Source organism: Hyperolius riggenbachi, chromosome 1 (assembly GCF_040937935.1).
Source record: "Hyperolius riggenbachi isolate aHypRig1 chromosome 1, aHypRig1.pri, whole genome shotgun sequence".
Taxonomy (NCBI): Eukaryota; Metazoa; Chordata; class Amphibia; order Anura; family Hyperoliidae; genus Hyperolius; species Hyperolius riggenbachi.
This window is the reverse complement of record NC_090646.1, coordinates 331730435-331747710: the sequence shown is the minus strand read 5'-3', so window position 1 is coordinate 331747710 and position 17276 is coordinate 331730435. Positions and strand designations below refer to the sequence as shown.

The following is a 17276-nucleotide window of genomic DNA, read 5'->3' as shown; positions in this document are numbered from 1 at the left end:
GTCATGCAACTGCAGTCGCATGTGCAGAAATAATGTTTTTTTGTAATAAAAGCTTATTTAAAATGTTCAGTGCATAGGCATATACTGTATGTGTCTGCTATCATGATCTTGCTATAGAGCTAAACGTTTAGCAATCCTCATTACAGCCTGTTGTGACCCAAGTAAGGGTTGTAAACATTTGTGACTCAATAAAAAATTATTAACAAAATCCTCAGACCAGGTTAACAGGATCGCTTGACATGTCCATTGATCTCCAGCCCTAGAGAACTTCAGTACATTAGGTCTTATGATTCAGGTTGACTGACTTATGAATACTGCAAGTAGATTCCTGTAATTTCCTGTAATTTTTACTGATTTTCAGTCTAACAAGTCATAGCAGTATACATGAATTACCCTTCCATAGCAGACACCATACCAAAAATGTAAAAAGAAAACTACAAAAAATCATGCTGCTAACCATGTGCATCTTTAAATACTACAATTGATATGTTGTAATTGTAATACATAAGCATCCTCTGAAGGAAATGAGAAAACCTTAACAAACACGGCAAAAGCATACGTTGGCTAGTGGTTTCAAATACAGAGGTGCAACAACACATGAAACAACTATTGAAAATTATTAGTGTACATATTATTTGTGATCTGGTCAAAGGCTACAACAACTTGAAATGAAAATTGCCAGAGCAGTAATTTGTCCTTCTCCACTGAGACCCTTTCCCAATTCCCTAAAAAGGTCCCCTGCTCTCCATGTGGCAATCTTATTTTGGCTAAGATCCAGGTTTGCCATAATGGATACTGCAGTCACTCAAAGTAAATTATTGCAAAAGTGAATGACTTGTCAATGTGACTGGTGGGCCTGAGATGTCATAGTGATACGTCAAATGATGTAAACATTTCTTAATTCACCAGCTGGTGAGTACTTTAGTGAATTAATCATTAAGCAAATCTGCTGTGGAAATGGATTATCCGAGGAGTTGCTTTTTTGACTTATCCAAAGCAAGTTCCTATTCTTGCACACATTATCCTGTAGTTTTCTATAATACCATGATAAATTGCTTCACTAAAGCAATTATTACAGTTTTCCTTTAGTTGGAAAATTAAGCAGAATATACATTTGCTATCTGTCCTGTGTTCTGCATTGACGGGCAATACACAAAGTTTTTGTCATTATCTCGCATCCACCTGGCTCCAGCAAAGGATTGGTGGTTTCCAGTGTTTGGCATGGACGGGTGCTTGGCCCTGTACGTGTGTTTGGCATCTCTGCAGGTCCCGCAGGCTCACACAGACAAACTACCCCTGGCGTTGCCGGGTGAGAGGGACACTCGGTGCTCTACGGCGCCGCCCCTGAACCAGGAAGTGGTTGACTGGTCCTGAGTCAATCACTAGAGGCAGGCTCGGCATCCATTGTCTGGCCACTGTGGGGAGATCTTGTGATTGGTGCACTGCAGTATAAAAGTCTAGTTGGCGCAGTTGTTAGTTGCCTGTGATAGCATGAGGTTGCTAGAGCTAGATGCTGGGCATTCCTTGCCATAGCTTAATCATTGTCTGAATCCTTGCCTGAACTTTGCCTGTTTATTGACCATTCTATTGCCTGCTGTCTGGACCGACTCTTGCCTGTTTTACCATTCTTTGGTCTCATCCCTGTATCTATCTGATCGTATGTGTATGACCTTTGACTTGCTGACTATGAGATTGTTCAAGATTAGGATTGTCTGTCATTTGATACATGTGTATGACATTTGGCTCGCTGACTATGAGATTGTTCATGATTAGGAATGACTGTAATCCAATCTGATACATGTGTATAAAAGTGTAGTCCCTACACTTTTATATTATAACTGTGAATATTCAGATTGTATATCCAACCAAATTCTTTACTCTCATTGTTCTTCAAGTGCAGTTATGCTCTCTGCTGCCTGGCAATCATGCACTCATAAGCGTGGGCTTTGAAACCAAGGAAAACTATTGAAAAAGAAATCTGAAGGGGTTTAAAGTACTGAGGGTTGTTTGCAGGTAATATGCACAACCAGAGTCATGTGAATCTCGGCAATGTGATTTCCCTACCCGTGCAGATATCCAAAAAACATCTAAGGACAAGTTTGAGAAGCACTTATATAAACACACAAGATATTTTATTTAAGCATATCTTTCAGCTGAAGACATCCTCTCCGGGGGAAATTTTTGGCATGCAAACACTGAAAGACGGAAGTGTTTAACCAAAGTTGTGTCCTGTTACTATGACAATGTCTGACTTCCATCCATTTATCAATCTTGGCAAAGAATTCACATTCCATGAACTGCAAGTACTACCATTTAATACTGTGTGTTCCCCTCAATTTGAGAGGTGGCCAGCTCACACGGCAAATGCTTAATTTAAAGAACTGTACTGTAGCTGAAGTACCAATTACCCAGCTATAGGAGTAACTATAGCCACAGTACATCAAATACATATGCCTATGTATTAAAGGCTAACTGAGTTTTGGAGAACACCAGGGGAGCTTAGGGAAACTGGCATGTGTATAGGGGGTAATATAATACATTTGAGAAACGATGCTCTACTTGGATGCTTTGAAAGTTATCAGCACATTGATTATTACAACAGAGGTATCAGAAGAGGGATTGATTTTTATTATCATGATTCATGCATTTATATATCTTTCATATCACTGGATGCCCCTCACAATCTTCTCTCAATCTTCTCCCTACTATAGACTTTGTGTAATGTCCCTGTAATGGTGCCCATACACGGTACAATAACAACGTTCAATTTTCCAGTTTATTCAACCAAAATGATGAATGGAATGAAAGTTTAAAAGAATCCTTTTTTTATCAAGAAAAAAAAATCGATTATCCTGTTTTTTCAAATAAAAATTTGATTAGACATGTTGGAAAAATTGTTATTTTCGATCTAACAAAATAATCAAACAAAACTATCTAAGCGAAAGAAACTGAAAAAAATTGTACCATGTATGGGCACCATTAGGCCTACCAGATTCCCTGCCTCCGTATCAGTCCTTATGCCCCAATCTCCTCCGCTGTCTTTACCTTGTGTGGGGCGTCCCCAGTCAACCGAGGGATGACAAGTACTTCGTACCAGCACCTGGTTACACCCAGGCCTTAATATGTGCAAGGTATAAAGATTGATCAGGAGGAAATAGAGATACTAGCAGAACCTACAAGGCAAAAACAGGCAATGAAGGAGCAGAAACGTTGTCGTTCACGCAGGGGTCATACACATGAGATCAATGTAAACACATTGGCAAAGAGTGGTTGAGTACAAGCAAAAGGTCAGTCCAGGTGGCAATCTTCAACATAATCAGATCAGGCAGCAATATGGCGAAATCAAGATCCAGGCATAAGGGCATGTACAGGGAGCAATCATAGGACGGTCAGAATACAAAGCAAGGTCGGTTTCCAAAGATCAATCACAGAAGCGCAACTAGCAGCAGCTAACGCTATCACGGGCAAGGGTACAATGATCAGAGCAGGCTTATATACAACAACAGATCACACCTCCCAGCAGCGATCAGAAACCACACCCTGCTGATCACTCACGAGCAATGAGCAGTGATCTGCAGCAATCAGCATCTGCAACGTAATGCATAGGAGGAGGTGAACATCCTGTCCGTCTCTTAGTACGCACATCCTGAGCGGCTTTCTGCATATTCAGTGCCAGAAACTGTGTCTTGCAAAGTCTGTTTACTGGAACAGCCAGACTTTGCAGAGAGCATTTCTGCAGGTGAGCTGGGGATGCCTTTTGAAGAATTCAAGCTTTCAGATTGGCTTTCTGGGATGATATTTTGATATTTTGTTTGAAAATACATTAACGTTATATTTTTGGAGTGGGAGAAGAAACCCACAAGGAGAACCTACAAACTCAATACAGATAGTGTCCTAGCCAAGATTTACGAGCGTGCTATCCACTACAACACACCATGTACATTTTGATACATTGATTTTACCATGAGGTGTCTAATGTCACTGCATACAGCATATTTTATGAAATCTAATGAGGGACTGGACAATTCTTCACTGGAGGTTTGCTTACAAGTCAGACAGTATGATGCTTCCCAAATACATTCTGGTTTTAATCCCTGTTTCAATAATACTTGTACCGAGGAGAACAACAAAAAAAACAAACACAAAAACAGGACTCTTATAAAGGGGTATAATTATTTATTGGAACGCAGGACAGCCTGTTGTCTAAAACAGGACACTGAACTGACCTCATTGCTGTTAGGGTTTAAGATAGGCAAGCTTAGGTTAAAAACAAAAGAATAAGTCCATATATCCCTTACTGGTTGTATTCTCTCTTGGGAACTCTATTTACCAGATCCATGTGCTACTACAGGTCATGGCTTTGTTCCATCCATCCTTGCAGAATTGAGTATTACTATCCACTCATTCTATTGCATTTATATAAAGTAAATCTAAAATGTAACAGAATTAATAGAATGAATGTATGTAGTAGACAGGCAAACCTGAAAACTCAAGTGCAGAGATTTCAATACCAGAGACTGCGTGAGACATAAGAAACCATTCAGTGGCTTCATGCATCACAAGTTTGTATATTGACTCCCTTTGTAATATAGCTATAGCTGATGCTGTGGGAAGGTAGCGCACAACAATTTTACCAGTACTAACGCCAGGGGAGGACCCACCCGCTACTCTATTAGCCTCATGTGCAAGTTTCCCCAGTAATGCGTGTGCCACTAGTTCAGACGGACCTTCGGAGGCGTTGCGTTCGTTGGCGTTGCGTTAGTGATGCATTCAGGCTTTCAGCAGTGTTCGCGTTGCATTCGGATGCGGTCGGGTTTTTTCCTCCCCTAGGGGGACATTACCCGTCTCGGTTAACCACCCCTGGTAGCTACATGTAGCTTCCAGGGGCTCCTTGAACGCCAGGGAAAATCGGGACCCGAGCGCCGGGTTCGTGTAACGCACATGAAAGCTTGGTACAAATGCTCCTATTCACTTGAATGGGAGCGTTTAACGCCAAGCCCCGAACGCTGGCGGTAAACACTGCACAAGCGTCCGTCTGAACCAGCCCTAACTGAAAATAAAAATATGAGAATATTTTTTTTCCTACCAATGTTCTAGTAATTACCCCTACTACACAACCAATTCATGATATCACATTTTTTTTTCGCTTCAGTGTCTCTTTAATAAAGGATACATCCTTTCAAATGTCCTTATCTTATATACCAGTATCAAGATTCATTAAACTTTTCAACTGTAAGTAACAATAAATGTATTGTTTTTAATTCACTATAGCAAGTGGCATGTTTTTTCCCTATTTCCAGGGACTGCCATCACATTTAGAATACTATCATAGCTATACAATTCATTTAGACCTGCTGTTTTCATTCCACTGTGGGCTTTCAAAATGATGTCTGCTAGAGCACCTGTTTTTTTTTGTAATATTTTTGCACAGCATTTATGTAGCTTTTCAGTGGATATAATGAGCTCCTAGCCTATGCTGTTATGCTTATTTATAGCAGTGTATCTTTTATTATGTTGCAGCTATGTTCAGTGTATCTCATCAGACCTGGATAACAAGGGGTTAAGCCGCTTAAAATTCAGATATTGCTTCACTGCCGTCATTGCTCCTCTATCACCTCCTTCTCTGCTTCCACATTGCATCGGCCAAGGGAGAAAAGTACCTTGCTCAGCAAAGCCTCCTGCATATCAATGAGCTTAGCTTCAGCAGAGAGAGAGAGGGAGCGCACAGAATGCTGCAGTAGAGGAAGAGATGTAAAATAAGAGGGGAGTGAAACAAAAGCCAGTGGTTGGGGGGCATAAGGAACAAGAGTTATAGGGTAGATTAGGTACACTATAGGAAAAGAGAAAGCATACATTTGTGCAATGTTGTGAAGGAGGCAATGTTACAAGGATGGAAAAAGAAACACATCACAAGTGAAAATGGTCTGCATTTCATGAAAAGAGATATTTTTATTTTGCCTATTTCAATGGCAAATAAATGTTTCTTTTTTTAAGTCCTCCCATCTTTTAATGCATGTGAAAATACATTTGCATAATTTAGCAATGTACAATATTTTGCAGGTTGCATGTCTGTACTTGCTGCAATAAATACACTGCTTTTACCTGCCTAGCTGCATCCTGTAGTTCCTATTCTTGTTGAGATAACAGTGCAAATTTACTGGACAAAAAGCTGTCCAGACTCCCCCCCTACCCAATCACTCTGAAGGTGCGTACACACATGCGACTATAATCATTTGAAACGATCGTTTCAAACGACGATCGTTTAAAAAAAATCAGCCAACGACCATTAAGTCTAACGACGGACGAGCTAGATCGTTAAAAACGAACTATCTAGCTTGGCGGATTTTTCCCAACGACGATCGTTAGCAAACTTAGTACATCTTTGGAAACGGTCGTTCGTACTAGGCTTGACATGCGCATTTCACTATTTCTCCATGGAACTTTTCATTTTTATGCGCAGGCGCAATAGGTGCTTTTACGTGATGTAACGTTCGTTCTAACGATGTGATCGTTACACACCTTTTAAAATTAACTTTGCTTAGGTCGTTCTTTCGTCAATTAAAAGTTCGTTCGTCGTTAACAACGAACGATAGTTGTCGCATGTGTGTACGCAGCTTTAAGGTGGCCACACACCATACCATTTTCTAAATATCTGTTCAATTCAAGAATAGCAATCAATTTTTCTGACTGATTGTAACAATTTCAAAATCTGACCAATGTACCACACACATAGCCTCAATTTTTCCCTAATCATAAATAAAATAATTGAAAGCTCAGAAAATTTTTTGGGGAACTGTACATCAAGTAATTGACAAACCATCACACCCTATACAATTCTTGATAAAGTTGGTTTGAAATTTCCATCATGTCCAAAAATCTAAAAAAAAACCGGAAATTCAATCGGATTTATCGATCGAAAACAAAGAAAATCTCTCGAATTGGTGAAAAATTGGATCTTTTACTTGTATGGTGTGTATTTTATGTGTAAAGGTGGCCACCTTTACACATAAAATACAGAGGAGCTCAAAGGAAGGAGCCACCCGCCTTTTCCCTTTGAGCAAAGAATATTTTACTCACTTTGGCCTGGTGCACACCAAAAACCGCTAGCAGATCCGCAAAATGCTAGCAGATTTTGAAACGCTTTTTCTTATTTTTCTGTAGCGTTTCAGCTAGCATTTTGCGGTTTTGGCAAGCGTTTTTGGTGTAGTACATTTCATATAATGTTACAGTAAAGATGTTACTGAACAGCTTCTGTAACAAAAACACCTGCAAAACTGCTCTGAACTGAAGTTTTTCAGAGCGGTTTGCGTTTTTCCTATACTTTACATTGGAGGCAGAAACGCCTCCGCAATCCAAAAAATGCCTCACCCCGGGAGTATGCGTTTCAGCAAAACGCCTCCCGCTCTGGTGTGAACCACCCCATTGAGATACATTAACCAAGCGTAACTGCAGCCACAAGCGGCCGCAAAAACACCGAAAAACCCGCTCGGTGTGCACCAGCCCTTTCTCCCCGGGCTGAAATATTAACTCTGGGTTACAAGAACTTTTCCAAAAGGAAGGGCTACATCAAATACGAAAACTAAGTCCCTTAGTTACTTTTACCAACAACAGAACTATCTGGAAAGATAAATTAGAGTTTTAACCTAGTCCCCTGAACTTAAAATAGTAATCAAAGTGAAGACAGGGAAAATTACCATTTATTTTGTTCTAATGAACCATGCTAAATACATAAAAAAAAGTCAAAGTAAACTAACCATGCATGTAAAAATGAGAATGCTGTAAAATTCCTTTTGATATATAGTAATTATTGAAGTTTCTAAAAACTATTTTGGTCCAGTTGCAGAAAACTTTTATCATGAGTTATCACCATCTTTCTCTAACTTTTTCTATAAGGCCTCTTTCACAGTGGGACGTTGCGTTTGATGCGACGTTAAAGTCACACAACGTGCCCCTAATGCAGCGCATGTAGGTTATAAAATTGGACGTTATTTTGTACTACGTTATATGTCTCTTTGTGCGCTGTTTTCATTGCATACTGATGGGACGAAAACGGCGCATGCATTACATTTATAAAAAAAAAAAATAATTACTGAGCATGTGCAACACACATAACGCAGCAAATTCATTGCTAAATGCACAGGATGCAGCACTTTCTAAATATTGCTACACGTTACACAGAACACAACGTGTGCACTGTGAATTTTGCACAGTTTTTGCATTGCTGTGCATTAGCCTGCGTTGGAACATTTTCTAACGTGCGACTTTAACGTCGCACTGTGAAAGAGGCCTTAATCATCTTTTATAGTTGTCCAGATAGGAGCCGCTGAAGTCTATGTGGACGCGTATTGACTTCCAGTATCGTTACGGTTAAGGGGAACAAGTGTTCCTGGTCAAAAGGTTCCTGGTCAAAAGGTAAAGTTAAAGTATAAAAAAAATAAAATAAATACATTATATATTTATTAAAATCTTATTAGACCCCCACCCTCTCCCGTAGCTACAAAAAAGTAACAGTTTAAAAAAAAAGTGACAGTTTTAAAAAATACATCAATAGTTACCTTAGGGTCTGAGCATTTTAAATATGTATGTAATTAGGGTATATTACTATTATTTTAGTAATACGGGCCTTGGAATTATTGATAGGGTTGAAAACAGAAAAAAATACACCATTATTTCCAAATAATACATTGTCGTCATACATTATACTTGGAACATAATTTAAATGTTGTGATGGCGGGCAAATAAAATGTGAGGCTTTTATTTACAGTACCATTGTTTATTTTAAAACTATAGGAGATGAAGTGGAGAAATTGTGTATTTTTTATTTTTTTCTTGTTAAAAAACTACTCACACAGTTCATTTGGCACAAAAAACCTCCTCGGATAAGATATAACGCACTAACCCTATCTAAATCCCAAGGGGGCTTAGCTGTCCCTGACCTTAAAAAGTACCACACTGCAGCCTCCCTGGTCAGACTGGTGGACTGGCACAGACATTCTGAACATAAACGATGGGTGCAACTGGAGTCAGATATGATGGGATCTGACCTACTCAATCTTCCCTGGTCCTCCCCTAAAGTCTCCACAGGCTTTATTTCACTACAATCTACGCTTTTAGCACTCTCTAAATCACGCAAGGACCCGGATATCTCACCTTGGCCGACCCCACTAGTCCCTCTCTTAAACAACCCTTTGTTTCCTCTAGGCTGCAACCTTAGAGGTTACCAGCACTGGAGAACGGATCCACCTTTAAGGGCTAAGGATCTTATAACTCACTCAAATTGGACACCTTTGGCTGACCTGCGTTCAGTGAGGGGAACCCCGTCCCTAGATTCATGGAGCCTATCGCAATTCCAGCACTTTTTGCGCGCATTAGGCACAAGGGATCAGCTGTCTCGCGACCTTACACCTTTTGAATCCATGTGCCTAGGTAAAGGCAAAGTGGAAAGGTCTCTCTCACAAATCTACCAACTATTGGGCTCAGATGAGTCTTGGGCCCTACAACTTAAGAGCAAATGGGAGGCAGATCTGGGTTACAACTTTACTACTGAGCAATGGCGAAAGATACTATTACTAAATCAAAAATCCTCCATTTCTGCAAGGATTCAAGAATCAAATTATAAACTTTTGAGTAGATGGTACTTGACCCCTGCAAAACTTCATGTGAGATACCCAGCGGCTGATCCACTGTGCTGGAGATGTGGTCTGGAACGGGGTACACTTCTTCATATTTTTTGGAAATGCCCACTCATAACCCCCTTTTGGGAAGCTGTACAAAAATATATCAAGACACTTACAGATGGTGACCCTAACCCAGACCCTTCCTATTATCTCCTGCACCACACCCCTAAACCAGTTAAAAGATTTAAAAAATCCCTCACTAAACACCTTATCCAGGCGGCTCGCATACTCATCGCCAGACACTGGAAATCCGTTACTCCACCCACAATCCCAGAATGGCTTAGTGAAGTCCAATCAATCAACCAAATGGAGTCCATGACGCATGCTCTACATGGTAGGGAAGAGGCGCACAATAAGACGTGGGTACATTGGCACATGTTTTTAGAAACTCAAGAATACAGAGACGCAATGTCTATTACCTGATACTCACCCCCTGGTTGTTCTTCTTCACCATAGCTCAGATAGCCACATATTATCTGGACACAGATGGAGTTCTGGTACTGATGGGATGCCCCCAAACTCTTCTATCCTCTTCTTCTTTCTACTAAACACCTTATTTCCTATCTCACTTTCTTTTTCTTTCTTCTTTCTTCTTTTTTCTTTTACTACTTCTCTACCCTTAGATCTTGGAGTTGCAGATTTTTGAATTCAGCGTGCTCAGCCGGTTCTAGATGCACTCGGCACACTGGACCCGGGAGCTGGGGGGTGGGAGGGGGCCCCCCCTCTGGAGTATGTGCGGCTCCCTTTCCGTAAGCATATGCACTAATTTTACTGGGTCCCTGGCAGTATGACCCCCTTTGGGCTCTGGGGACCATGGTTTATCCACAATTTTCTCTCATCCTTTTTTCTGTGCTTGTGGGAACGGAGGTCTGCGACGACCTAGTCTTATATAAATATCTTCCTCTCACCCCCTTTGGGGGGGGGCCCCTTCACATCACCCCAAGAATATACTATATTCTATATGTACGCACTATATACGGAGTCACTGGCTGACCACTATACTTGCATTATTCCTTGGTCTACATTATGTACCGGATATTTGCTGACACTCCTGATGTAATGTCCACTTTTTGTTATTATGCATATTTTACTCCTGGAATGTTTGTACAATTTCCTTGCCTTATATATTTGAAAAATAAAGAGTCTTTAAAAAAAAAAAAAAATGCATAGAAAGTAAAGTAATTACTAAAAGCAAAATCAGCCCAAAAAAGCCTAAGGGCCCATTCACACTTAGAAGCTCAAAACGCCGGCGATTTTTGCAGGCGTTTTGCGGGAGTGATTTTTTCATGATTTCACGCGGAAAAATCACTGGACAGTGCAGTGATTTCTCCACGATCGCGTTTAGCGCTTTTATAGCACTGAAATGCGATCGCCGGGAATTAGCCTCAAAATGGTGCAGGCTACGCATTTGCGTTTCGCGATTTTGGGCGATTTGCGGCGATTGCTGCAAATCGCCCAAGTAAGAACGGGTCAATAGGGTTTTATTACACTAGTGCTTTCAAAAGCGCTAGCGTTTGAGTGCATTGACGAAATCACCAGCAAAACGCTCAAGTGTGAATGGAGCCTAAGTCGTGCCGAAATAAAACAAGATATAGTAGATAACTTATGTGTCATGAGTAGTGATAAAGTTATTGGCAAATGAATGGGAGGAGCATCACAGGGTACAATTTCTTCCAAGATAAAAACAACCTGCAGGCTGAAGTGGTTATAAATGCATATCTGTTATCATGAAATTAGTCCCAGCTGGGAATGTTGCTTAGTGCAAAAATCATGAGCGAATCCAGTCGCCTAGGGAAAATGACAGTGCTGTGCAATAGAGAGAAAGTGCTCTGTGCAATGAAATATGAGCAAATCAGATCGTCAATTAAGAGAGGCAGAGCTGTAAAATCAAGGCTAAGAATGAATAATGAATAACTAACCACACCACTGGAAATAGCAAACGCACAACCCAAGTAACCACCACCTAGATGTGAAATAAGGAGTAGGAGAAACCATGAGAGAGCCAACAGTATCAGAATATTAGTGCAAAAACCAATATGAGACCTTACCAGGAGGGAGAGTGAAGTGCTGCTATGACCACCACGTGTTGTGGCAAATTGTGATAGGTGCTATAGCAATGCACCACAACATGTGGTTTCTTCAAAGGTTTGTGGCTATGGAGTGCCGAATCTGACCCATATAAATAGGAAGTGAGGACAAGCGTGGCCCCACTGTATCCGCCCGGTTGCCATGTTATCATGGCAATGCAGATGCTCATTGGCTTCAGTGTGATGCAAGGGGGATGGGCAAACCCTGGCATTGAAGCAAAAGCAAGGAGATACAAGTATATACAATACAAGTTTCACTAGCATTGTATGGCAAATTTTACATTGTTCCATGTGTTTCTTCATATATATATATATATACATTATATATATATATATATATATATATATAAATACTAGATTGCCCTGCAATGTTTTAGTGGAAAGTAATGCTCATATGGTATACCCTTGCATATCCTTGCTTTTGTTTTAATGCTGAAGTTCTATTGAATATTAATATTGAATACTGTTGGTTTGGTGCAGTGCTACGGTGTTTGGCATTTAGCAATGACCATTTCTGCACATTCCAGTGTCACTCATAGTTGTGGAATATGTCATTTATAGTTTGATGGTGCTTGTCCAATACGAGGTAAAACTGAAAATTAGACCCTCACAAGGAACCACTGCTGGCTGCACCCCCACTGGGTTTTGCCCCACAATACCTGCACAGGGCCAGAAAACAATTGTGTTTGGAGTCAAGAAGCTTTTGTTTCTTGTCCTACAAACTGATTGCTTTAAAACACAGTTTATTGTATTTATTCAATCCTTTCTCAAATTATGCTTTAATTATTATAGATGCAGTCATTTTTGTTGTAATGAATACAAACACAACTTAACATATCTGGCCAGTGTTAGTGTTTAGAATATAATGGCATTTACTGATAAAACCTAAGGCAGAATATCTAGTACCCATAGTGGGCAGTCATCTTTCAACATTCATCTTCTCTCAGTATAATTTTAAGATTTGAATCAAATGTGAAGCAACATTTTGGCCTTGATTCATAAAGCATTACCTCATGCGGTAATGCTGAAAACAGCAGACTTTCCCGACCACTTAGCAAAGTGTCAATTCATAAAGGCTGTTACCGCATAAGAAGCTGACATTACCGACAAGGGAGATAAATTACCGACTTGGCTGTAGTTACCGCCAACACATGTCAGTAAATTGTCAGCAAATGTCAATTCATAAAGCCTGCAACAAGCGCTAAGCCTGGCGGTAGTTACCGACACCTCTAGTGAGGTGTTAACAAGTTACCGACAGCTCTGACAGCTCTGATGAATGCAAAGTGCAGAGAGCCAAAGTCTGTTTGAGTCATCAGTGGAGAGAGCCAGAGAGCCGTCTGTGTGAGTCATTTGAGCAGGCAGGGAAAGACTGTGTGACTCATCTGTCTGAGTCATCAGTGGAGAGAGCCAGAGAGCCGTCTGTGTGAGTCATTTGAGCAGGCAGGGAAAGACTGTGTGACTCATTTGTCTGAGTCATCAGTGGAGAGAGCCAGAGAGCCGTCTGTGTGAGTCATTTCTGCAGGGCAAAGAGAGAATTGAGACACTGCTCTACTCTACCGCTTAATGGGCTGTGGTAATTTACCGACCTCCAAGGGCAGCTGGGGAAATCTTTATGAATTAGCACACAGACCGGGAAAATACAGAGTGCGGTATTTTCCTGACAAGATTTTTTTATCACACTGCTTTTTATGAATCGAGGCCTTTGTATTTGTTCTATTTTTATATTTTCAAGCATCTCCATTGTCCATTGATATACTGTATAATGCACATCTATTTTCAACAGATGCACATGGAAGATAATTTATTATAATTACCTTGCAATGAAGTACTGTGAACTTCATTGATCTGTTCTGTAAAGTGAACCTGTCGTAAGAAAAAATTTATTAAAGTACACCTTGCTCTAGAAAAGAGTTCTCAAATAAGACAGACAACTTACAAAGTAGGTGTCCACATTACCTTTAATGTCCTGTGCAAAAATGAATAGCTAACACGGATTTACAACAATTTTCTGTTTACTTTAAATCTATCCAGGAGAACAGATGCCTCCCTTTCACAAACAAAGAAGTAATAAGAAACTGTTTCTAATATGACCAGTAGTTGTTTCAGATAGCAGGCTCATACACACAATCAACTTAATGCACAACCAACATGACCAACCACACAACAAGTTTACCTGGCAAGTACATATACACACCCAACCAACTAAACAACCAACTCACTAATGGCCCATCCTCACGGGCTACAAATGTCGCCGCGGCTCGCGCGTGTTACAGCTTCCGCCGCATCAGTTGCCAGGTCCCTCCGCCGTGTGTATGCGAAGGGACCTGGCGACGAGCTGTCGCCAACCTGTCGCGCACACGCTCACGTGTGCTGGCGACAGGCCAAAAAGTTGCCCGTGAGTATGGGCCATTAAAGTGGATCCGAGATGAACTTTTACGCATTGCATAATTGTGTTCCTTTCCTATTGTTTATAGGGCATTCCTCAAGCCAAATACTTTTTTTGTGTTAATACTCTAATTCCCTATAAACTAAAGAAGTCACGCCCACAGGTTTTCAGAGAGCCAAGGCACTTTCAGACAGTAGCAAGGGCTCATGGGAGCTCAGCCTGGGCAGGAGGAGGGGGAGGTATTACTAGCCAGAGATTTCAGAGGCAGAGGGGAGGAGGGGGATTAGGTTTTTTTTCTCAAGATGCAGATAAGCCTGCTTCTGTGTAATGTTTACAAACAACATGGCTGCTGTCATTGTATCACAGGAATAATCAATCATATTCTATTAAAGCAGTATGCAGCTAGATTTGCTGTGTAAACTATCTAAACTTTAGATAAGATATATAGACAAGTTACTTGTTATAGTTAGTTTTTCATCTCGGATCCGCTTTAAATTCTATACGTGCAAGCTAAATGACAAACTGAACATGTCCGTATTCAAAAACAACAAAGGTATTCAAGAGACTTGTACACATGTTTAAACCTGCATGATAGTTGGGTAGATTGATCCACGGGTTGGATCTCGAAAACAATCTGTTATCAGATAGTGATCTGGTTGTGTGTCAGCCATACACATCCAACTTATCTTCCAACAGAGTTTAGGATATAGTTGGACAGATTGTTGGTACGTGTGAATGAGCCTCAAGGTAACTGTGTATATTAGGAAGAAAAGTCCAAGGAATCCTCGCTTCAGTGGCAGATATTAATCTAAAGGACACTGTCTACACCAAGTTTGAATCCTCTCCAATGTTTGTTTGGGTTTCTTCCCACAAGTTCAAAAACATATTGGCAGTTTAACCTAAATCCCCCCCCCCCCCCCCGACCCCAAATTGGAGCTAAACTATGGTAGGGAATATGGCTATAATGGAGAAAAAACTAAATGTCAGTGCTATAAAATGCATAACAAAAACAGTTGTTTTAATTTGGAGTATATGTTAAATAAAGGTTCGCTTTAATGTGAAATATTTTTCTGACTATATTCACCATATGTATACTTAAGTATTTTTTTTTTACTTTGAAATTATACATGCACACCAAAGGGATTCCACAAGCTGGGCAAATGCTATAATTTGACTTTCAACCAAAGTTCCTAGCTGTTTGATATAATATGGTGACAGACGTATATAATATTTATGAGTAAGCACCTTTCAAAAAAGGAAAAATGAAAGTATGTTTGAGTGCCGTACATTTTCCTAAGTGTTCGCACTGAGCGAAAAAAACATGGCTGAATATAATACCAGTCATTTGCTGGCTGAACCAAGTTCTTATTACAAAAGACATCCAGCAACTCATTTGTTTTAAAATTTTAGCTGTTTGGATATGTATTTATGGCTTATCCATCCTGAATAGATGACATGTTTGAAGTGAGTTAGTATTCACACTAGTACAGGATAAAGTCAACTACAGGATAAAGTCAAATGCTACAGGATAAAGTCAACTTCCTATGACATTATTAAGCTCAAATTTATGACCAATGAATACAAATGTGGTATGATAACTAAAGAGTGCATTGGAAGTGTAGGATACAAGCTTTTACTCAGATCATAGTGTTGGATGAAGAAGACAACACTTCTTCCAAAGACGAAGCCCCTTGTCAAACAAGAATTGGGGTTTGAGTAAAAAAAAAAATCCACAAGCTCAGCAGTGTCCAAAGCCATACTGGAAAGGTGTAACAGATCCATACTCTCGCAATGGGCCCTTTTACCAACATTTGCTGCTTACAGTATCTTTGAGTTGTAGTACAATGCAAGTCCACACCTTTTCCTGCACAGCGGATTTTCCATGAACACAATACAACACTATGGTAACATGTAGGGTACTTATTGACTGTAATTATTGTAGTTATTCTTGGATATGTTGCTGCCAGAAGTTATTTTTCACTCTAAACGCAGGGCCGGATTTGTACTTTCCAGCGCCCAAGGCCCGCTGCTACTAGCACCCCTGCCCCATTTTAGTAACTCATGTATATGTCTATATGTTTTCTCTCGCTGACAAATGACGGTATTTCCTGTCAGAGCAGTGTGTCCCTAACGCCTGGTACACACCATGCAATTTTCCATCAGACATCGATACCCGTCTATCTGATGGGAAATGTTTGCTACCAAATCATGGTGAAGGAACAACTTGAAGGAAATGAATACACACCTAGAGGTCGGGTGTTTTCAAGCACTGTGTCATGTAAAAAATAAAATTATTCAGGCAGTGATTGTGGTACCAGGGTGGAATCCCCTTGTAGCTTTAGGCCATAGCCTAGGTCACCTATGTGACATCCAAACCTGTAGATCGGTATATGGCCTTCTCTCTACAGGTAATGTTTGCCATATTGTCCTGATTGGCACTTTAAGGTGACTGCAGTATAACAATATGATCACATCAAACACACATCTGAAGGATGTGAGGATGCTGGCAGTTTTCTAATACATAGGAAAGATGATTTGCAGAGTGTTTTATTTCCTTTGGTGCCTTAAGGAGTTGCACATATGTAGTCATTTCACAATGTATCAGTAGGGTTAATAACAACCTTTTTTTTTTTCCTAATCCATTTTTATGCTGTCTCTTGAACTTTTACGGTCTCTCTGCAGACAAAGTTTGTTTGGCTCAGAAATGGAGATTTATGTGATGGCTGGCAGAAAACACGCTACCAAGGTCTGTTTCTAATATGGCTAATGAAAGCCAGGAATGGAAGGAGTTACAACAAAAGCTGCTTTAGCCGGGTGTGTCTACATAAACGCGCTGCAATGCATATGTGGGGAGCAGTGTATTCTCAGTGATATGAGCAAACTCATTTTCCTTCTTGATAATTGTATGTAGAATGTGTGCTATGTGATGTTTGTAAGTTTTGAAGATGCCCATATGTAGCAGTGGTAAATAAAAAAAGGCTGTGGAAATCACAAAGAAAGTGAATTAGAACCACCACACACTCCATCCTGGCTCTTTGTTTGTTTTGTGGCACTTAAAATTCCAACCAAATTTCTTTGCTAAAATAAATAAATATTGAAGGATTCACCATCTCAATACAACTGAAT

The 17276-nt window shown here is 40.2% G+C and overlaps 1 protein-coding gene across 1 annotated transcript in view; it reads right to left on the bottom strand.

Moving 5' to 3' along the window:
- The window catches only part of SSBP4 (single stranded DNA binding protein 4), a 707712-nt gene that overhangs the window by 133048 nt on the left and 557388 nt on the right, over positions 1-17276 (bottom strand). The window lies entirely within an intron of this gene.